This window comes from Myxine glutinosa, chromosome 8 (assembly GCF_964187855.1).
Source record: "Myxine glutinosa chromosome 8, kmMyxGlut1.1, whole genome shotgun sequence".
Taxonomy (NCBI): domain Eukaryota; kingdom Metazoa; phylum Chordata; class Myxini; order Myxiniformes; family Myxinidae; genus Myxine; species Myxine glutinosa.
In genome coordinates this window covers 17,959,894-17,982,816 of record NC_136268.1, presented here as the reverse complement: position 1 = coordinate 17,982,816, position 22,923 = coordinate 17,959,894, and the positions used below count along the sequence as shown (strand labels likewise).

At 43.4% G+C, this 22,923-nt stretch overlaps 1 long non-coding RNA gene across 1 annotated transcript; it reads right to left on the bottom strand.

Annotated features, from left to right (window-relative positions):
* Positions 1 to 4,646: 4,646 nt before the first annotated feature.
* On the bottom strand, positions 4,647 to 22,361 carry LOC137432036 (uncharacterized). The gene is made up of 3 exons (XR_010985382.1): positions 22,248 to 22,361; positions 4,810 to 4,955; positions 4,647 to 4,715 (listed from the first exon to the last, which is right to left on the bottom strand). It is a non-coding gene; the product is annotated as an uncharacterized LOC137432036 (long non-coding RNA).
* Between the last annotated feature and the right edge of the window lie 562 nt (positions 22,362 to 22,923).

Genomic DNA, 22,923 nt, shown 5'->3' with positions numbered 1-22,923 from the left:
TTTTGAGTTTACGCCAGCCGCCACCAGGTGGGTTCCGGTCACGTGGTTATCTTGCCGTGCAAGTACAGTATCTCTGCCGTATATCGCTGCATTTTTGTTTTCGCATGTTGGTTATTTTGAGTTTACGCCAGCCGCCACCAGGTGGGTTCCGGTCACGTGGTTATCTTGCCGTGCAAGTACAGTATCTCTGCCGTATATCGCTGCATTTTTGTTTTCGCATGTTGGTTATTTTGAGTTTACGCCAGCCGCCACCAGGTGGGTTCCGGTCACGTGGTTATCTTGCCGTGCAAGTACAGTATCTCTGCCGTATATCGCTGCATTTTTGTTTTCGCATGTTGGTTATTTTGAGTTTACGCCAGCCGCCACCAGGTGGGTTCCGGTCACGTGGTTATCTTGCCGTGCAAGTACAGTATCTCTGCCGTATATCGCTGCATTTTTGTTTTCGCATGTTGGTTATTTTGAGTTTACGCCAGCCGCCACCAGGTGGGTTCCGGTCACGTGGTTATCTTGCCGTGCAAGTACAGTATCTCTGCCGTATATCGCTGCATTTTTGTTTTCGCATGTTGGTTATTTTGAGTTTACGCCAGCCGCCACCAGGTGGGTTCCGGTCACGTGGTTATCTTGCCGTGCAAGTACAGAGCCAGAGGCGGAGGTGGTTATCGCTACAAGTGAGATTAAGGAAATGTTGGGAATGTGGGAGAAAATTTCAGAGTTTATTGAAAAGAAACACCCTGAAAAAGTTACAACAGGTCGTGCGTTGGCGCTGTGTAACGACACTTGCCTCACTCATTTTCGAAACATTTTGAAAGGGAGGAAGAAACAAACCTCGTTGGACAGGTTTTTCTTGAAACGCCCTGCAAGTGAAAGCGAGGAAAGTGTGGCGAAAAAGGCAAAAGTTATCCCCTCCACCTCCGCCAGCATCTTCGTCTGATCTTCAAGGTAAATACACTTAATAAAACCAGTTTATTTCTTTACATTGTCTTTTATTATGTACAGTATATACGAGGTCGTGCTTGTTTATACATTATTTGTTATTTATAAAGTACATTTTTCTTATTTAAAAACACGTAACAAAAAAAATTGGTGTGGTTTTTTGGGGGCTGGAACGGATTAATAGCATTTCAATGCATTTTAATGGGGAAATTTGATTTGAGAAACGAGCAATTTGAGTTACGAGCTCGGTCACAGAACGAATTAAACTCGTAAGTCAAGGTTCCACTGTATATGTATAATATTCTTTGGGGCTCAAACTCAAGGGTGGCAAGGGATGAGGAAGGAGTTGAAGAAGAGAAGGAGGAAAGAGAGAAGGAGGAAAGGGAGAAAAAGGAGAAGGAGGAAAGGGAGAAAAAGGAGAAGGAGGAAAGGGAGAAAAAGGAGAAGGAGGAGAGGGAGAAAAAGGAGAAGGAGGAGAGGGAGAAAAAGGAGAAGGAGGAGAGGGAGAAAAAGGAGAAGGAGGAGAGGGAGGAAAAATATAAAAAGATGGAAATCAGTGAGATTCGTAAAAGATTGAGTGTATTACAGCAAATAAATCAATCTCAACGTACCGAAGAGGAAAATAAAGAATTAACAACTCTTACTAAGATAATGATTTTAAAAATGGTTGAGATGAGTTCAGCGAGGAGATTTACATGAAGACAAAGGTCATATAGTTGATGATGCTATTGACTTTAGTTAGTTTTATTTGTAAATAAATGGAGGAGAGAGTGAAGGCATTCCTTAGGATTCTTTATGTTTTAAAAATTAAGATAGAAATGTATATGTTGAAAACCAAAAAGGTTTTGATACTCTGTCGGAATTTTTCTGATAAATAAATATGAGTTATTGTCTCAAATGTAAAAAGAAAACCAAATCTAAAAATAGCTCATGTTAAAGCTAAAAATAATAGAGTTTATCAAAAAGGAATATGTGAAGTGTGTGGCTCTAAAAAGTGCCAATTCATCTCTCCTAAAAGTGGAGGAGACATACAAAAGTTTCTGTCATGAAGTAAATTTACAACAACTGGAATTCCTGGGGAACTACATCGACCTGGATATTCTTTCTGTGGTCCTGGAACAAACCTGGATAAAAGATTAGATGAGGCTGACAATCCTAAACCTTGGTCCAAGCCGATAAATAGGGTTGATGAAGTGTGTAGGAAGCATGATATTGCTTATGGGAATACCACTACATTGGATGAAAAACATGAAGCAGACAGAGAAATGTTGTATAATTTGTCCTTGATACGAAATCCTACATTGAGAGAGAAAGTTGATAGGTTTATTGTGAAAAAAATGATAAGTGCTAAATTGAAACTTGGTCTTGGTTATTTCCCAAAAAACTATTAAACTCCAATGATGTTATCAAGACTGAGGAGCTTTTGGCTAATGAATTACATAAACCTATAATCACCAAGTTTAAAAGAAGGAAGGTTTATTCCAAAGACACTGACCACATATGGTCTGCTGATTTAATCGAACTAAATAATGATAAGGGATACAGGTATGCTTTAACCGTTATTGATTTGAGGAGTAGATTTGCCTGGGTTGTTCCTTTGAAAAACAAGAGAGGTGATACTTTAATGTTAGCCTTCCAACAAATATTTAATAAAAGTCATAGAAAACCAAAGAAGTTATGGACTGACGAGGGAACAGAGTTCTATAACAAAATATTTATGAAATTTCTAAAGGGGGAGGGTATTAAATTATACAGCACCTTTAATGAAGGAAAAGCAGTTGTTATTGAGCGTTTTAATCGCACTTTAAAAGAGAAATTATATCAAAAATTCACACAACTCAGTTCTCAACAATGGGTGTATTTAATCCAGAATATTGTCGATAATTACAATAATACAGTTCATTCATCAACAAAATCAAAACCATCAGAAACATTTACAAAATTAGAATATGAAAAGCAGATTAATTTGAGAAAGCCCAAGTTCAAAGTTGGTGATATTGTAAGAATATACAAATGGAAAAGCCATTTTGAGAAAGGTTATACACAAAAATGGACTCGTGAATTATTTAAAATTGTTGATATAATGGATACAGTCCCTTGGACTTACAAATTATATGATATGAATGGGGAAGAAATATTAGGGGCATTTTATTCACAAGAATTACAAAAAACAAAGCTAATAATTCATTAAACAACATTTCTATTCACCCCACCCAGATTAGCTAATTTAATTAGTGGTAATAATAAAAAAATTAAATAAATAAAAATCATAAGCCACACCCACACAGACCACGCCCACACAGACCCCGCCCACACAGACCCCACCCACACAGACCACACCCATCATCCCCCACCCCCAGTGCGTCCCCCACCCTTGATCCCCCCTCATCCCACCCCCACCTTCCCCACACACACAAGGGGAGGGGAGGGGTGGGATGAGGGGGGGTCAAGGGAGGGGGACGCACCTTCCCGTCCTTTTTCCTTTATTCTCTTTTTGTAATTAATTATTAAATAGTTGTATACAAAGCAAATATATTCATATAATATTGAAAACAAAAGCTTTATATTAACAAAACATTGTTCTTGAGGTATACATTCAACTTCTCCCCAGCACAAGTCATCAATCTCTTCCCAACATAAGTCGAAGGTAGTTTCAACAACAGCAGATGTCTTCAGGTTTTGAGTCTCTTTCTGTTAAAGACAAGAGGGGAGAGATATTTATTTCATATTTACGTTCCATGTCAAAGCGTCTTTGAGTTTCTTGAAAAGCGCTATACAAAATAAATGTATTATTATTATTATTATTATTAATATAGGGTAAAGCAAGGAGAGAAATATATGAATGATATATTTATGGTCGGATGCCCTTCCTGACACCAACCCTGAATCACCTCTTACGATGCGCAGGGATATGGTGTACCTATTCGAAACGGTGTACACACACATTGACACACACACATACACACATACAATACATACACACACATGCTTACCTCAAAAAAATCAAGCTTAGCATCAAGATCGTTGAGTTGAAAATGTAGAGTATCACAGGTTGGTAGGAAATAACCATTCCTTGGGAGATCAAAATCATCCCACTCAAAATTTTGGTCTTCGAGGTTAATACTGCAAACAAAATAAGGAGAAATTACTGTGCTGAAGTAAGCCCAACAAAACATCACACACACGCACACACACACACACACACACACACACACACACACATACACATACACATACACATACACACACATACACATTCACAGATACATACACACACACACATACACACACAAACACACACACACACATACACACACGAACACACACACACACACATACACATACACACACATACACATTCACAGATACACACATACACATACACACATACACACACACACACACATACACACACAAACACACACACACATACACACACGAACACACACACACACACATACACATACACACACATACACATTCACAGATACACACATACACATACACACATACACACACACACACACATACACACACGAACACACACACACACACATACACACACGAACACACACACAGATACATACACACATACACATACACACATACACACACACACTAAGGCAGCGTCATTTAACACCAACGTATTTTATTAAGTATCATACCTTTCACATGAATCCTCTAAGAACGGTGAAACAGGCAGGTTGTTCAAGTTCAGTTCGTTGTGAATCTCTTGAGGAAAAACTTGATATTCTGCCAGGTTATTCACAATATTCGCATTGCTGTAATAATGATAAAGGGGAATTAAGTCATGAGTTGTATAATTAATCACATACAAAACTCTCATTGAACACTTTAACTCTGAATGAAACTTACCAAAGTCCTGGTGAGTTGATATACTCTTCATCAGAGTAAAGGCTGGAGTAAGACATGTTGTCATTCAGATCCGTCGATTCCCAATGTTCAAAACTGTATTCAACATGGCTTTTATAATGTAAAATTTATTTCGGGAAGAGAAGTGCCTGTCGACATTTCGAGGAAATTCAGGGTGTGTGAAAACAGGAACGAAACAATGGAGATTTCTGGGAAGTGATTCAAGTTTTATCACAAGTCATTTCTCAAAAGTGAGCTATTAATTACAAAAGATCCAAGTTTGGTAGCCTTCGTTTAAAAATGAAAAACATAACGAATGTGAAAAATATCAAATAAGACTTATTGAAAAGTAAAAAGTTCAAAAAGTTAATAAAAAAATTAAATTATTTCCCACACATAAACAAATATTTGTAGGATCAATGTTTGAGTGGTCTACTCAAGATCATTGATAGTAAGAGTACCATAAGACCAAGGGGGAATCATTGTTTGAGTGGTCTAATGCACAACATTAAGGATAGGTGTCAAAAGGCTAAAAGGTTCGTAAAGAGGTGAGAGGAAAATTAACATGTAAGTGAATGGGTCGATGTTTGAGTGGGTCAAAGATAATCTGCCAGATGATATGTAGAAGAAGGATTATAGGTCTATAAGGGAAAACAAATATTTGTAGTGTTTGAATGGTCTAATGAACAACATTAAGGATAGGTACTATAGACAAAAGGTTCATAAAGATGAGGGTGGGAGAAATAGAGGTGTTAATGGGCAATGAGGTTAAGAGGAAAATTAACATGTAAGTCAATGGGCTGCGTGCCCCCCCCCCCCTCCCCTCTCTCTCTCTCTGTCCTGGGCTGCGTGGTGAGCGGGCGCATTTTGGCTCTCTTGAACTGGCTTTGTGATGGCTGCACTTTGTGCCGTGTGCACCCGAGAGAAACATCATAGCTGCAGGGGAGTTTTTGAGGACAACTCCCATCGTAAGGAGGAGCAATAAGGTGACAGTTCAGGGAGCTTGTAGTGCTTTTGACGGAGAGAAGAGCGAAAGAGGACCGCCTGCACGAGTTGCCTCCCGTTAGTGGTGCCGTGGGGAGCATCTCCTTGCCATCTTGTGCATTTCCCATGCGGTGGTTCGAGGCAACCCCACCAAGTGCTCGTCGAGACCAGAGTTAAGTGCCGGCTGGCAGAAAAATTATTGTCCCCCGTCGCACCGCGGAGCGAAAGGGGGACTATGGTTTTCCCCTCCGTCCGTGTGTGCGTCCGTATGTGCGTGCGTGCGTAAGCGAAGGACCGAATTCTAATTTGATGTGTGGGTGCAACCCACGTCAAAATCCAAGATGGCCGCCACCATGTATGTCTAAACCTTGTGAGCGGAATATCTTGAAAAATAAGCGAAGTACTGTTACGGATTCGTCACTTCCGCTGTTGTGGTTTTCACCCACTTGACATGTTTCTGATATTATGTATTATTATTATTCTCAAAAGGTTTATTATTCAGGAACAGCTATCTAAAGTTAAAAAGGTTAACGTAAAATGATACAGGAAACCGAACCGGAAGAAAAAGGAGGTGAAGAGGAAGAGGCGGCGCGAGCAAAGTTGGAGAAGACGCGTGACGTCAAGGCTCCATAGCGAGGCTGGTCTACCGACAGTCGCGAGGGAGTTTTGAGTTCCTTGAAGGGACATCCGGCGATAGGAATTATCGCTGGAGTGGAAAATCTGCGTAGTCAGATTTGGGGCGCTGAGATTTTGACGAATCCTCGCCTAGTCGCATCGGCTCAAGTAAGAGTCGTCGGCCATTTTGAACCCCGCGCTTCAGACACCTACAAAGGTTTTGCCTCGCGTCATCTGCACCCCAACCTCCTACCGTTTGCCAGGGATGTGTGTGTGCGACCGCTTCGTCTCCAATCACGTTGCAGTTCGCTGAGTGAGTGGTGAAGGTGCCCCTCTGAAGGGCCGTTGTACAGTTTCGGCGGGGCGATCCCCATTGTCAACTGTACGCGATTCGAATATCGACTGGAGAGCGAGATTCGGGCTTCGACTGGAGATCGTTCCAGCGACTGCTGAGGCGAATCACATTCGCCTTGGAAAAGGTTATAGAGGCATTGAGGAGTGTCCTTTTCACTCACTGGGAGCGGTGAGTTATTTGACTTTATTGATGGTATATAGAGTGCACTCTTAATTGCCATTTGTTGTACCGTTATTCCTGTGTGATTTTCAAAATATTATTTGTTCATTTATAATCATTGGTGTGGTTTCACTCTTGATTTTTAGCACAGAGTAACATATTTTTCTGCCATGGCTCCTCTCAGGGTTCGGAGGTGTACCGAGACCAGGAGATCGTAGAGGAATACGTAACACTCGTAACAGTACCAACTTCTAATCTGGTGTGTGGGTGTATCTAGGCATAAGGAAGCATGCTATTGAAAATTGGGTCGCCACGTCAAAATCCAAGATGGCCACCGCCATGTATGTCTGAACCTTGTGAGTGGAATATCTTTAAAAATAAGCGAAGTACCAACTTCTAATCTGGTGTGTGGGTGTACCTAGACATAAGGAAGAACGCTATTGAAAATTGTGTCACCACGTCAAAATCCAAGATGGCCGCCACCATATATATGTCTGAACCTTGTGAGCGAAATATCTTGAAAAATAAACGAACTACTAACTTCTAATCTGGTGTGTGGGTGTATCTATGCATAAGGGAGAACGCTATTGAAAATTGGGTCGCCACGTCAAAATCCAAGATGGCCGCCTTGCATCTTCCACTTTGTCAACTCACATCACTTCACCGACAGGGGACCGAGGCATAACGCTTGTTTTGACTTTCGTTTTCCCCCTGTTTGTATATGAGTCTGATGGAGGCGCCTCAATATAAGAATTAGTTTTACTTTACCTTTCGTTTTGTTATCCTTGCATTCTTTTCATTAAATTCATTATTTGTTGCATTTTACTTACTTGTCGTGTCCGTTTACTTGTTTGTGCATTCGAGTCATTAAACCCCGTGGCGGCTGTCCGATTAGATAGGGTTCGGGCCTTTCCCACGCTTATGAAAAGATAATCCCGCCAAGTTTCAAAATACGCCACGGAGTTAAAGCAACGTTCGGCGATATGTCCAAGGCTGGTCTTCATCGGCTACAGACTTGACAGTATTCACCCCCCTGAATAAATACTTTGTCGAAGCGCCTTTGGCAGTGATTACAGATTAGAGTCTTCTTGGGTATGTCTGGATCAGCTTTGCACATCTGGATTTGGGGAGTTTCTCCCATTTTTCCTTGCAGATTTGCTCAAGCTCTGTCAAGATAGATGGGTAGCGTCGGTGAACAGAAACCTTCAAGTCTTTCCACAGATTCTCAATGGGATTCAAGTGTGGGCTTTGGCTGGGCAACTCAAGGACTTTCACGTTCTTGTTCTGAAGCCATTCCAGTGTTGCTTTGGTTGTTTGCTTGGGGTCATTGTCCTGTTGGAATGTAAATCTTCACTGCAGTCCAAGGTCTTTTGCACTCTGAAACAGGTTATCCTCAAAGGATTTGCCTGTATTTGGCTCCATTCATTATTCCCTCTGTCCTTTCAAGTCTCCCAGTCCCTGCCACTGAAAATCATCCCCATAGTATAATGCTGCCACTACCATGCTTCACAGTTGAGATGGTGATAGATGGGTGATGAGCTGTGCACGATTTCTACCAGACGTAGCGCTTTGCATTCAGGCCAAGGTGTTCATTTTTCGTCTCTTCAGATCACAGAATATTTTGCCTCATGCTCTCAGAGTCTTTCACATGCCTTTTTGCAAACTCCAGGCGTGCTGTCATGTGCCTTTTTCTCAGGAATGGTTTCTGTCTGGCCACTCTCGCATAAAGCCTAGAATTGTGAAGTGCTGCAGAGACTGTTGTCCTTCTGGCAGGTTCTCCCATCTCAACCAACGAAGTCTGTAGTTCTGTCAGAGTAGTCATTTGGTTCTGGTCACCTCACTGCCCAAGGTCCTTCTTGCCCAATTTCTCAGTTTGGTCAGATAGCCAGCTCAATGAAGAGTCTGGGTAGTTCCAGATTCTTTCCATTTCCTTATGATGGAGCTCACTGTGCTCTTGGAAACTTTCAACACTTTCAAAACTTTCACCACAACACTAGAAATTGTTTTATACCATTCCCCAAATCTATCCCTCCTCACAATTCCATCTGTTCAATGTTCTATGGGCAGTTCTACTGTTCCGCAGATATTCTAGTGTTCCGTGAACTTCATGGTGGAGTTTCTGCTCTGACATTCACTGTCAACTGTGGGACCTTATATAGAAAGGTGTGTTTCTTTCTAAATAATGTCCAATCAATTGATTTGGGCACAGGTGGACTCCAATCAAGTTTTACAGACATCTCAAGGATGATAATAGGAAATTGGATGCACCTCAATTTGAGTGTCATAGCAAAGGGGTTGAATACTTATTGACTCAAGACATTTCAGCTTTTCATTTTAAATTATTTGTTTATACGTTTATGTATACAGTGCCTATAGAAAGTCTACACCCCCTTTCAAAAATTTCACCTTTTGTTGCCTTATAGCCTGGAATTGGTGGCAGCATCATGTTATGGGGATGTTTCTCATCAGCAGGGACTGGGGCACTTATCAGGATAGAAGGGAAAATGGATGGAGAAAAATACAGAAAAATTGTAGAGGAAAACCTGCTGCCCTCTGCAAGAAAGCTGAAATTGGGATGGATGTTTACCTTTCAGCATGACAACGACCTGAAGCACACAGCAAAATCTACACTGGAGTGGCTGAGGAACAAAAAGATAAATGTCCTTGAGTGGCCCAGTCAGAGCCCCAACCGAAATCCAATCGAAAATCTGTGGCATGATTTGAAGATTGCTGTCCATCAAAGCTCCCATCGCAACTTCAATGAGCTTAAACAGTTTTGTTCAGAAGAATGGACAAATATTTCCCAATCAAGGAGTGAAAGGTTGGTAGAGACCTGTCTCAACAGACTCACAACTGTAATTGCTGTCAAAGGTGCTTCCACTTAGTATTAACTCAGGGTGATGGACACTTATCCAACCAAGATAATCTAGTTTTGTATTTTTAATTAATTTCATGAAATTTGTAGAATTTGTTTTTGTGAATTTTGTGAATTTGTGAATTTGTTCAATTCGAACTTGTGGGTTACGATGTGTAAATAAAGGCGGAAAAAGTCTGATTTAATTCCAGGCTATAAGACAACAAAAGGTGAAAATTGTGAAAGGGGGTGTAGACTTTCTGTAGGTGTGTGTGTGTGTGTGTGTGTGTGTGTGTGTGTGTGTGTGTGTGTGTGTGTGTGTATATATGTGTATATATATCACATCAATAATGAGTTGATAGATACTGATACAAATACCACACTTTATTTATTTATTTATTTATTTATTTATGTATTGTTCCGTACGTCCTCTTTTTTTGAAAATCAAATATGGTAACCCAAGGTGAAGTAAACTAATAAACCCATTCCAGTGTGATGTAGTTGTATAATATCTACCATATAAAACACAATGTCAGTTTGTGTGTTTGTACAGATGTGTGTCCCCCTTGATAAGGGTAGGTTTTAAAGGCCTCTCTTTTAACACGAATGTGTGTTCATCACGGTCTATTTTTGAGGATAAAACAAACTAAAAAAACATTTCCCATAAAGAGTAATTATGTCTCTTCTGTTGAAACTGTAGACGGTGGTTAGCAAACCGAGCCCGAAGGGCGGTGTACAGAAACATATTTTTAAAATAATAATAAATACAATACGCAGGGAAGTGAAATTCGCTGTATGTGATGTGCAACACTTGAGGAGTAAAGCGAATGTTCATTTACATCCATAAGATGTCTAATAAATAAAGATATAAGCACACCTGACACGAGGCCGAGGCTTCAGGCTTTGGCATGCTCATGAGGCTGCATCATCGAAAAAACTGTTACAACCCATCATTTTTTTTACAGGCTTTTTACTAGTATGGTGTAATATTAAAATGCGCATTGCGTAGAGTGAGAGCTTCGTCGACAATGGTCAATGGTATCGTTAGCGCGGTTGGCTCTAATAAGGATCGCTTTTTTATATTGTTTAGTTGAGAGATGTGAGCTACGTGGTGGTGTCGACTCTAAAGGTAGTTAAAGTGTATTCAGGATTGTTTCCTGTCATTGCGTAACGGAAAGTAAGCCTTAATTTGAAGAAAGCCGGAAGTAGAAAAATAAAACGGAAATACGTCACGTTCTTCGTGTGGCCTTCGTTTAACGCTTGAGAGATCGGCCAGCAAAGCAAGATCACGTGAGCAAGATGGCGGATCATGGAAGGGACATTTGAAATGACAACATGAAATTTTGTTCCCAAGGGAATGGGGAATGACAGTGAAATTTTGAATGGATTTACATATACAGTACTGTACATGCAATTACCATAGAGGTTCGCTTACGAAGCTCTCTAAAATTTACTAGATTTTTAACTAGTATAAAATTACTAGCAGTAAAATTAATTACAATAAAATTAAATTGGTTTAATTTAAAACTTGTAAATTACTAGAAAACTAGTTATTTAATTTAAAATTATAAAATGAAAATTTTTATTTAATTTAAAATTACTAGTAAATTATTTTTTAACTAGTAGGTAAAAACATTTTACTAGCATAAAATTCTCCTCCTTCGACATAGGAGGAGGCCGTTTGGCCCATCACTTATTTACTGTATCTACGCCCCAAAAACCTAAATCAATTTATTTAACATCTATGTACGAACCTTACATCGCTCATCTATGTACGAGAACCCCATTATTACTATTTACCTAATCTATAACTTCGGTGTTACCAACTCACCAGGCAGTCTCTAGTTGATGGTGTTGCCAATTCGCCAGGCAGTCGTAGCGGCAGGCCATAGACCAATTCTGCCGCCCTGCAGTTGAGATCCTCCTTGAGCGTGGTAGGAAGTCAGAGGAGTACGATGGGGAGAATTTCTGCCCAACTGGGACCGTCCAGACGTGCCTGGAGTGCATCCTTAAGTTGGTAGCGAAAACGATCGACCATGCCGTTTGCCTGTGGGTGGGTAAGCCATGCATGGTCCCATGTCGGTCTGTGCCAAGAAGATGATTAAAGGAATTCCAGAGGCTGAACTCAAATTGACATCCCTGATCCACGATGATAGTATAAGGACCACCGACATGGCACACCCAACCAGAGAGGAATGCATGGGGCACAAGAGACCTATCCACGCATGTGAACAGGTGTCGAGATCCTCGTGAAGGTGGCAGTGGGCCTACAATGTCGACGTGGACATAGTCAAAACGATCCGATGGCTCATCAAAGGGATGTAAAGGAGCTGCATCATGGTGGTGCAATTTGGAGGTTTGTCAAGCAAGACAGGAACGTTTCTACATCCGGAAATCGTTGTGCATATGGCTCCATACAAAATGTGTTGAGATAAGACGTTGTGGCGTGGACTCTGTCTGGGAGAGGCTTCAAGCCATTGGCTGACACGGGGTGGCCAAGGGAGTCGATGGCGGTCCGCCATTTAGTCAGGTTCACTATGTTAACAAATAGAATTTCGTTCAAAATTTTGGGAGATTAGCAAACCTGTACATTTTTGGAATCAGAGCATGGAGAATCCGAAAATCAATGTTGGCATTTGCACAGACACCTGCATGGCCGCCATTTTGGATTTTCAAAATGGCCGCCATAAAATACATATTTTGCGCTATCTCGGCTTCTAGTCAACCGAGAAACTTAATTAAATATGCCAATCCTATGTTTTCTGGGTCAAGGAATCCAATGAAGACCTCAAAATAGTGCTCAGGATTATAAAAAAGCAACAAACAAAGGTAATTGAGAACCATTGTCTTGAAGGAGCTGTGCTCCTACGCGAGTCGAAAGGATTGACGCGACAAAAGACGGGAATTCGTCCGAGTTTCTTTATTGAGCAAAACCAAAACTCGGGTACTCTGAAAAGCCCGTTTATCGGGCAGCAATATATATATGCAATCAAACACGTCATGCCAGAGCGTTTGCCCGGGAAAGGCGAGACTGGGCGTGCCCGGGCGGCCTGGGCGAGCCCGGGAAAGGCGAGTCTGGACATGCCCGGGAAAGGCGAGTCTGGACATGCCCGGGAAAGGCGAGACCGGGCGTGCCCGGGCGGCCTGGGCGAGCCCGGGAAAGGCGAGTCTGGGCATGCCCGGGAAAGGCGAGACTGGGCGTCCCCGGGTGGCCTGGGCGAGCCCGGGAAAGGCGAGTCTGGACATGCCCGGGAAAGGCGAGACCGGGCGGCCTGGGCGAGCCCGGGAAAGGCGAGTCTGGGCATGCCCGGGAAAGGCGAGACCGGGCGTGTCCGGGCGGCCTGGGCGAGCCCGGGAAAGGCGAGTCCGGGCATGCCCAGGAAAGGCGCGTCTGGGAATGTCTGGGCGGCCTGGGCGAGCCCGATACAGTGATCGCTCCCTGGTTGCGTCTTCGGTAGGTGTAAGGCGATTGTGTATGCTCAGCGGCAACCGCTACAGTCTTAATATTTGTGATATAACTCTATTACATAATACATGATATTGCAAGTCCTTTGAAGTTCTCGCCGGCGAAGCCGGTGTTGTCAATAAACGCGTACGTATTATGTCGAAAACCAGATTATGCCTTGGCTTGAGAATTCCGAAGCGCAATGGAGGCCGCCATCTTGCGGATGCGGAGGTATGCATAACAAATTGAAAAACGTTCAATAGGAGTTTCTTTCACCCGTCTTTGTTTGATTCACCATCTTATGCACCTCTAATTTATTATTAAAATACTTTAAGACCAACCTCGGCCCGCACGGGCTTGGTTATCTTCAACGAAAAGCGTCACCAAACACCGGAACCAATGAGATTCGAGCATTTGAAAAAATATTTCTAAAACCAAATCACACAATGGAGGCCGCCATCGACCGGATGCGGAAGTTTGCATAAAACAATGGCGAAAAAGTTCAATAGGAGTTTGTTTCACCCGTCTTTCTTTGATTCACAATCTAATGCACCTCTAATTTGTAATTAAAATACGTTAAGACCAACCTCGTTATCTTCAACGAACATCGTCACCAAACACCGGAACCAATGAGATTCGAGCATTTGAAAAAATATTTTTTAAAGCCTATTACGCGTTTCAGAGGGTGAAAACGGCGTCAAATATTCTAAAATTGACGAAGAATTATTTTTTAGAAATCTCACGGCCGTCGGGGATCGTTTTTCACGGCCAGAAATATGGTATAAGCGGTTTACATAAAGAAAGAAAGCTCGGTTTGATTAACGACAGTCACACATTGACGTTGAAACGGCGCTATCGTCTGATCTGTCGGCACTGATCTTACTGCAAGCTAACTTCTTCTGGTGGAGGAAGCCGCAGTGCCCGGAGAGAACCAGCCCTGACAGCGACTGAAGTTAGAAGACTACATACATACTGTGAAAAGGTATGTTAAGCCCAGTTAAAAATTCTTAAAATAGGCCTTAAGCTAGCACATCGTATAGTTACTTCCTTAAGCTTCTTGTGACATTTATTGTATGTAGGTATTGGGGAGGACTGTCTGCTCTTCTCTTTTACCAAGTCTTACCAGGTACGGTACCTACACCTACCTACTACCAACTACCTAACCTACTGATGCCATGGTGATGGGTAAAATAGTGGCAAGAGGCTTTGGCTTCGCCAGCTCATTGCGGCTTTGCAGTCGGGTACTAGTAGCCGGCGAAGCCGGTGTTGTGAATGAACGCGTACGTATTATGTTGAAAAACCAGATTTTGCTGGATCCTTTGAGAATTTCGAAGCTTTGACACACCAAATCACTCAATGGAGGCCGCCATCTTGCGGATGCGTTAGTATGCATTAAAAAAATTCAGAAAAAGTTCAATAGGAGTTTGTTTCACCCCTCTTTTTTTGATTCACAATCTTATGCACCTCTAATTTGTAATTAAAATACTTTAAGACCAACCTCGTTCCCCGGGCCCACATGGGCCCTGGTTATCTTCAATGAAAATCGTCACCAAACACCGGAACCAATGAGATTCGAGCATTTGAAAAAATATTTCAAAAAAGCTTATTACCGCGTTTCAGAGGCTGAAAATGGCGTCAAATATTCTAAAATTGACGAAGAATTGTTTTTTAGAAATCTCGCGGCCATAGGGGATAGTTTTTCACGGCCGGAAATATCCGAAATTGAGACGGAATTCACAAAATTAATGAAGAAGGAAATTTTATCGATCTTAATCTCATCCAGAATGCAAATGGTGTCATTTTGAACTAGGTACGGTACCTACTACACCTACCTACTACCAACTACCTAACCTACTGATGCCATAGTGATGGGTAAAATAGTGGCAAGAGGCTTTGGCTTCGCCGGCTCATTGCGGCTTTGCAGTGGGGTACTAGTAGGTATGGGTTCATAAAGCAGGAAAGCAGCCTTGTTGGTATCAGATTGAACTATAAGTCCTATACACAGGATCTACTAGGTCTATACCGTTGAGGAATATGCTTTTACAGATCTTCATCACTGTCCTGAGTGTCATCTGGAAAGTCCTAAAAGTGATGCAAGTGTTAGGATTAGAAGTCTAATTGTCCCACCAATGGTTTTCTTGACCCAGAAAACATAGGATTAGCATATTTAAATAATATTCTAGGTTGACTAGAAGCCGAGATAGCGCAAATTATTATGTATTTTATGGCGGCCGTTTTGAAAATCCAAAATGGCGGCCATGCAGGTGTCGACGCAAATGCCAACATTAATTTTTGGATTCCTCATGCTCTGAATATTCCAATAATGTATAGTTTTACTCATCTCCAAAAATTTTGAACGAAAAAACATAGTGAACCTGACTCATAGCTCACACGTATCGGGGTTGACGACGAGGCCATAATCGAGAAGCCAGTGGAAGAGTGCACGGAGATAACGCGAATGTTTTTCAGTGCAGAAGCTGGCGACGAGTAGGTCATCCAGATAGATGCAGAATAAGTCCAGACCACGGCAGACCTCACTCATGAAGCGCTGAAAGGTCTGTGCGGCAGAGTGCAATCCATATGGCATTCTCGGGTATTCAAAATGGCCAAAAGGTGTGACGATGACCATCTTCGGAATATTCGACACCGCAATGGGGGATATGGTGATAGTCCTTCACCAGATAGACCTTTCAAAACACCTTGGCACCTGCCAGCATCGAGGGAAATCATGGATCGGTGGGATAGGTCCCGGTCAGGAATGGTGGCATTGGTGATCGTGCGGTAATCACTGCCACTCACTATGGATGGATGCCACTCACTATTCTTCTTCGGAGCCATGTGCAACGGCGATGCGTAACTGCTGGCTGAACACCAAACAATCCCAAGTTGGAGAAGGGTATTTAATTCGGCTTTGGCAGCCATGAGGTGTGCCGGGCACAAACGACAAGCTTTGGCAAACACAGATGGTCCACTGGTCTCTATATTATGTACATGGTGTGAACGGCATGCCTGCCTGACCTGGGGTGCTGTGAGGGCCTACACAGACCATAAGTCTGCAAATTATCGGCTGTTGTCGATGAAAAATAGCTGTAGAGCTCCTTGCGACATGACCCCGGTTTGACGGTAGCCAACGTGGTCGAGTCGAGGAGGTGATTGTTCTTTAGTTTGACGAGGAGTGCAAACCATTGGAGGAAATGAGCACCAATGATTCGGTGTTGTACATGTACAATGACGAACATAAAGGTAAACAACCTATGTAACCCAATACTGCGGGTAAGTTGTCATCTCCCATATGTGGCGACCAGGCTGCCGTTAATTGGTGGTCCTGGGAGAACGTAACGTCGGTCACCGGGTGTAGCTGGTGCTACGGATTCGGCCCTTCCGTGGTTGTGGTTTTCATCCCCTTGTAACATTGCTGGTTATGTATTATTATTCTTATCGGGGTTGGAAGGAAACGGCGATTATGGTTGTTTCAGGGAAGGGTTATTGTGGTTAAAAGGTTAAAAGCGCTCATGGTAAAAATGAGACAGGAAATCGGATCGTGACCCGGAAGAGGAGGAGAGGAGGAAGAAGAGGGCGTGAGGCAGAGGTGAAACGACGCGTTTTGTAAAAGCTCCGTACCTAGCGTGGTCAAGCGTACATGGCGAGTGAACTTTGAGTCCTTGAAAGGAATCTCGTGCGATTGGTGTTATCGCTGGAGTTGTGGAAAAGCCTGCGAAGCCAGGTACAGGTGTGAGATTCCGGAGAATCTTCGCCTAGAGGCTGCGGCTCGAGGAAGAGCCGTCCGCCATTTCGGGGACCTCGCGCGTCGTTTGCGGAACCTTGTTTAGCCGCGTCCGCTGGTCCCGCCCTCCGGTGGTTTGCCGAGGATGTGCGTGCGCGACAGCAGCCTTTGAAGAATACGGTGTGGTTCGCGACTGCACGGTGTATGTGCACGTTTGAATCGCATCTTTGGGATTCCTCTTTCCACCGCCAATTGGGGTTGGCTGGGACCACGTGCCGGTCCCCGCCTTGCCTACATCTCCTTACCCGCCTCTTCGCCGGGAGCACCATTGTGTTCTAGAGACATTGAGAAGGGCTCTGTTTCAGTCCCTGGGGGTGCCATGAGTTTGAGCTAGGTTACCATCTTAAGATCTTGATTGTATGGTTGATTGCCACCATTGTTGTATGGTTCTTCTTGTGTGCTTTTAATATATTATTTGTTCGTTGACAACCATTGGTGTGGTTTCCTTATTGATTTGATGGTTTCATGGATGGTTTCATTCGTGATTGATTTTGAAACTGAATAACTATTCTTTCTGCCGTGACTCCTCTCGGGGTTCGGTGGTATACCGAGACCAGAAGGTCGGGGAGGAACACGTAACACTGGTTCTACAGATATACTCAATCCGCTATCGACGAGGTATTGTTGTTTGCTGGATCGTTCAGTCGCGTATTACAAGCTCCCAGCAGTACTGGCCATGGTCGCCGGTGCCATTACTGACGACCATCCTGCCCGTTTAAAGGCCATGATAGGCATGCTCGGACACACAAAATCTGAAGCCACAGTGAGTGGGAACAGCGAACCATCTGCAAGGTCTGGTGATGAACCTGTGAATCATGACTGTGACGTCACTTGTGCGACCAGAGCAGAGATGGTTCATCAATCTCCCCATCGTTCTGCCAGTTTTAGTCATATGTTGCCTCCGTCACAGAATCTGACAACTGTCCATACGAGGTCTGGCCGAGCTGTGAAAGCGCCATGCCGTCTTGATCTATGAAACACTTTGCTTCTCTGATGCTTGCCTTTATACACTTTGGTTATCTCATGTTAACTGCTCTGGGTTACTGGTGTAGTGTTGTAATGATCTAATGACAGTGCAGACATGTAATGGTATTACAAGGGTTTGCTGTTTTACTTTATTACTTTTATTATTGTGGGAAATGTACCCGGTGTGTAACCCGGGTTAGAATAGGTACACCGTATCCCTGCGTGTCGTAAGAGGCGATTAAAAGGGTTGGCGTCAGGAAGGGCATCCGTCCATAAAAACATTGCCTCAAAAAGAGAACCATGACAATTACAACTACATATGGGCAGGGTACAGCCCGAAGTACCCCGTGGGGGACCCCACTCCCTCTCGTCAAAACTCAAGGTGGTGAACCCGATCGAAGCAAGGGTGGAAATCACTCCATTTATGACGACGAAACATCTGATGCCCGACGTGGAGATCGGTTTCTGAGGTTTGGGACATGGAATGGAGGGACAATGACAGGGAGATCAGGAGAAGTGGTGAAAGTATTGGTCAGAAGAAGAGTGGACATATGTTGTGTGCAGGAGACGAGATGGAAGGGAAGTGGTGTGAGAAAGGTGAAGGGTATGCAGGGACAGAAATACAAGTTTGTGTGGCAAGGGTGCCCAGAAGGTGTGAATGGTGTTGGTGTCCTGTTTTCTGAGGAGTTTGTAGACAGTGTGGTGAGTGTGACTAGAGGAGTGGAAGGTTGATGATGGTGAAAATGATGATTGGAAAGCTCTTGGTGAACGTCATCTCGGCATATACTGCAGGTCGGTCGGAGCGATGAAGAGAAGGACAAGTTCTGGTGTGCAATAGAGAAGCTGATGGAAAACGTGAAAGATGAGAAAGTTGTTGTGGTAGGAGGAGACCTAAATGGACATGTGGGAAGGAGTATGGACGGTTTTGAGGGAGTTCATGGGGGTTATGGATATGGTGTGAGAAATGGAGAAGGTGAAAGGATTTTGGAGTTTGCTGATGGAGCTGATTTGTTGATTTGTAATACTCAGTTCCAGAAAGAGGATAATAAGCTTGTTACATACACGTCAGGTGAGTCGACGACAACCGTCGACTACCTGATGGTGCGTAGGCGAGATAGGGGCACCTCCGGGACAGAAAGGTGATCCCGGGGGAGGAGGCTGTTTCACAGCACCACTTGGTTGTCTGCGACATAAGGGTGAAAGGTGCGACGAGAGCTCGGCGGGTGAAGTACCAACCGAGAATGAAGGTGTGAAGGTTGAAAGAGGTGACAGTGAGGGAGGCATTAAAAGAGAGGCTGAGTATGGTAGAGGATGATGTGGTTGAGCTTCAAAGTGGTTGGATGTCAATGAAAGATAGTCTGTTGGGAGCCGTTGGTGAGGTATGTGGATGGACAAAAGGACCACCGAGGCACTCGGAAACATGGTGGTGGGATGATGAAGTTGGAAAGAAGATTGACGAGAAGAGGAAGAAGTTCAAGGAGTGGCAGAAGGTGAAGGGTATGGGGGCAGAAAAGGCAGAGCATGAAAGTTATAAGGCAGCCAAGAAGGCTGCAAAGAAAGAGGTAGCAAAGGCGCAGGAGGCATGTAGGAAAATGTTCGAAGAACGCTTGGATTTGGAAGAGGGTCAGAGAGCAGTATTCAGGATTGCAAAGCAGATAGCGAAAGAGAGGTGTGATGTGATGGGGGTGAGTTGCTTGAAGGATGAAGTGGGACAAATCGTTGTGGACCCAGATGCAATTAAAGGAAGATGGAAAAGATATATGGAAATGCTGTTGAATGCAGAGAATGAATGGGATGGCAACATCGAGAGTAACCCAGTTTTATTACCGGCAGAGAAGATAACCGAGAAGGAAGTTGAGGAAGCGATAAAAGCAATGAAGGGTAGAAAAGCGGGAGGGCCGACGGGAGTTGTGGGAGATATGTTGAAGGCAGGGGGAAATTGGGGTGTGAAGAGAATGACAGAGATCTGCAATCTGGTGGTGAAAGAAGGCCGCATTCCAATGGATTGGGAACTGTGTACCCTCGTCCCTCTATACAAGGGGAAAGGTGACCCTCTGGAGTGTGGCTCGTATCGAGCGATAAAGTTATTGGAGCATGGAATGAAGGTATTGGAAAGGGTGTTGGAGAGGAGGATAAGGAAGAAAGTGAAGATTGATGAAATGCAGTTTGGATTTATGCCAGGAAGAGGAACGACAGATGCGCTTTTTATTGTGAGGCAGTTGCAGGAGAAGTACATGGAGAAGAGGAAGAAGTTGTTTCTTGGGTTTGTTGATCTGGAGAAAGCATTCGATAGGGTTCCACGTGAAGTAGTGACATGGGCATTGAAGAAGTTAGGAGTGGAGGAATGGTTGATCAGAGTAGTGATGGCAATGTACAAAAGAGCGCGCACAGCTGTAAGGACGAAGGACGGGAAGAGTGGTGAGTTTGAGGTGAAGGTGGGAGTGCATCAGGGGTCGGTACTAAGTCCACTACTATTTGTAGCTGTGATTGAGGTGCTGGCTCGGAACGTAAACGAGGGTTTACTGTGGGAGTTGTTGTAGTATGGATGGACTGAAGGAGAAGATGAACAAGTGGAAGGAATGTATGGAGACAAAAGGTCTGAAGGTGAATATCGGAAAGACGAAGGTGATGGCAAGTGGTAAAGCATGTGGTGAGGTGGAAAGAACTGGGAAGTGGCCATGTGCTGTGTGCAGGAAGGGTGTCGGAGTGAATTCCATTCAATGTACAATGTGCGCTGAGTGGGTTCATCAAAAACGTAGTGGTTTGAGAGGGTCATTAACCAGTGTGGCACCTACATTCAAGTGTAAGGTGTGCACAGAGGGAGCTGCAGATGGAGGAAATGTTGAGTTGGATCTTGGAGACGGCGTGAAGCTGGAAGGTGTGTAAACATTTTGTTACCTCGGAGACATGCTGAATGGAGAAGGTGGATCAGACTCGGCAACGGTTGCTAGAGTGAGATGTGCATGGAAGAAGTTTCGGGAACTGAGTGATGTGCTGACGAGGAGGGGATTGTCGTTGAAGCTGAAGGGAAAGGTGTATGCTGCATGTGTGAAAAGTGTTATGATTTATGGGAGCGAGACATGGGTAATGAACGTAGAGCAGCAACGAAGGCTGGAAAGGGTGGAAATGCGAATGGTTCGGTGGATGTGTGGAGTATCGTTGAGAGAGAGGAAGACAAATGATTAATTGCGAAAGATGATGGGAATAGAGCCTGTGATGGATGCTGTGAAGAGAAACAGGTTGAGATGGTTTGGTCATGTGTTGAGGAAGGATGAAAGTGACTGGGTGAGAAGAGTGATGGGAATGAATGTAGAAGGAAGTAGAGGATGGGGAAGACCGAGAAAGACTTGGCTGAAGATGGTCGAAGAAGAAATGCGGGCAAGGGAGTTAACAAGGGGAGATGTAGAAAATAGGGCAAAATGGAGAAGATTGTCATGGGGACCGTAACGTTAACCCCCGCTCTTGCAGGGAAAATGGCCTTGAAATGCCTGTTGTTGTTGTTGAATTGTTGTGGGAAATAGTGGAGGATCAGTGCTAATGACCTGTGACCAAATCTCTGCAACAAACGTTTGAAAGTGTTTTTGAAATGCCTGAAGGGTACTGAACAAATTTGGCTTGAGTTGCCCTCTTCAAAGTTCTGGCAATTTACGGTCGGGCTCAAATGAGGTCAAAAAGGGGTCAAAATTGAAAAATATTCTAATCCTTTTGAAAAGTACACCAAATTACTCGTCTGGTCATAAGGAATCCAAAAAGGTATAGTTTGTCCTATCTGCGAACTTTAGTTACCGCGCTCTGGACAGAAACATGAAAAGGTCAACGCACTTTGGTCAGGGGGTCAAATTTACTAATATGGTTAAGATTGTCAAATTTCAATGATCTTGGTGTCTAATTATATGTTTTCTGACATGACAAATTCAACTGAACAACTTTGAAAATTCAAAATAGCCATCTTCACATTGAAATTTCAAAATGGCCGCCATAAATGAATGTTTGTACATAAAATCGGGTAACCTGGTTTTGTGGTCAAATTTTTCGGACCTTGGGTCATTAATTGGTCAAACATATACTGTTGGTTAATAGGGACAGACTTAAAGAAACACTTTAATACATTTGTCTCCATGCTTTGGGCACGTAGCATCAGCACATCGACTGATATCATCCATTTTCATTTTCAATTATCTACCTCTATGATACAAGAAACATTTACATCTTGCTCCATTCACAGCTCATTGTCCTACTCATTGTCATATCCATCGGAGTCAGAATCAAAGTCACTTACATCCGAATCTATGTCGGAGTCAGATTCTGTGTCGTTTACTATTGTTGTGATCGGTTCTTGAACAACAATATTACTTCGACACGTTGGTAGAGCTGGCCGTGTGTAACGTGTTGGGGAGCATATGCCCTCTGCCATACTCCAACCATGTTGCAGACAGTGATGGTGGAGGATCTGGATTAATGTAGTTTAACAGGATGAAAACCGGATAGTTCGCTCTCGTGACCTTCAAATTATGGGAATCGCCATCAGGAGGAATCTTTAGAGTTGACTTCCTCTTCATTGCTTCCCACTTTGATGCCCGTGCTGTACCAAGTGTGCTGCTCCTGTTATCCTTGTGTACGTACCTGATGGTGAACAGCTCCATGTCACATAGCGTGTTTGCTGTTATTGGGAGACTTCTCCCGAGTACTGACAGCAAATTCCTTGCTTCATGTGATTTCATGGCACGTTCAAAAACAGTGTGGATAGGGTAGGGGATTATGAAAAATAAGAGCTCATGTTAGTCTAGCCTTCAGTGAGGGTTATGATTCAGGTTTAGAAATGTGTACATTCAATATTCAACAGCCTTTTTTATTGCAATTCCCCTTAAGATTTATAACAACAGCTTTATCCAACATTGTCCACAAACTTTCAGCCAATGGAGCAAAGCACATTGTTGAAGTGCAGTTATTCACAG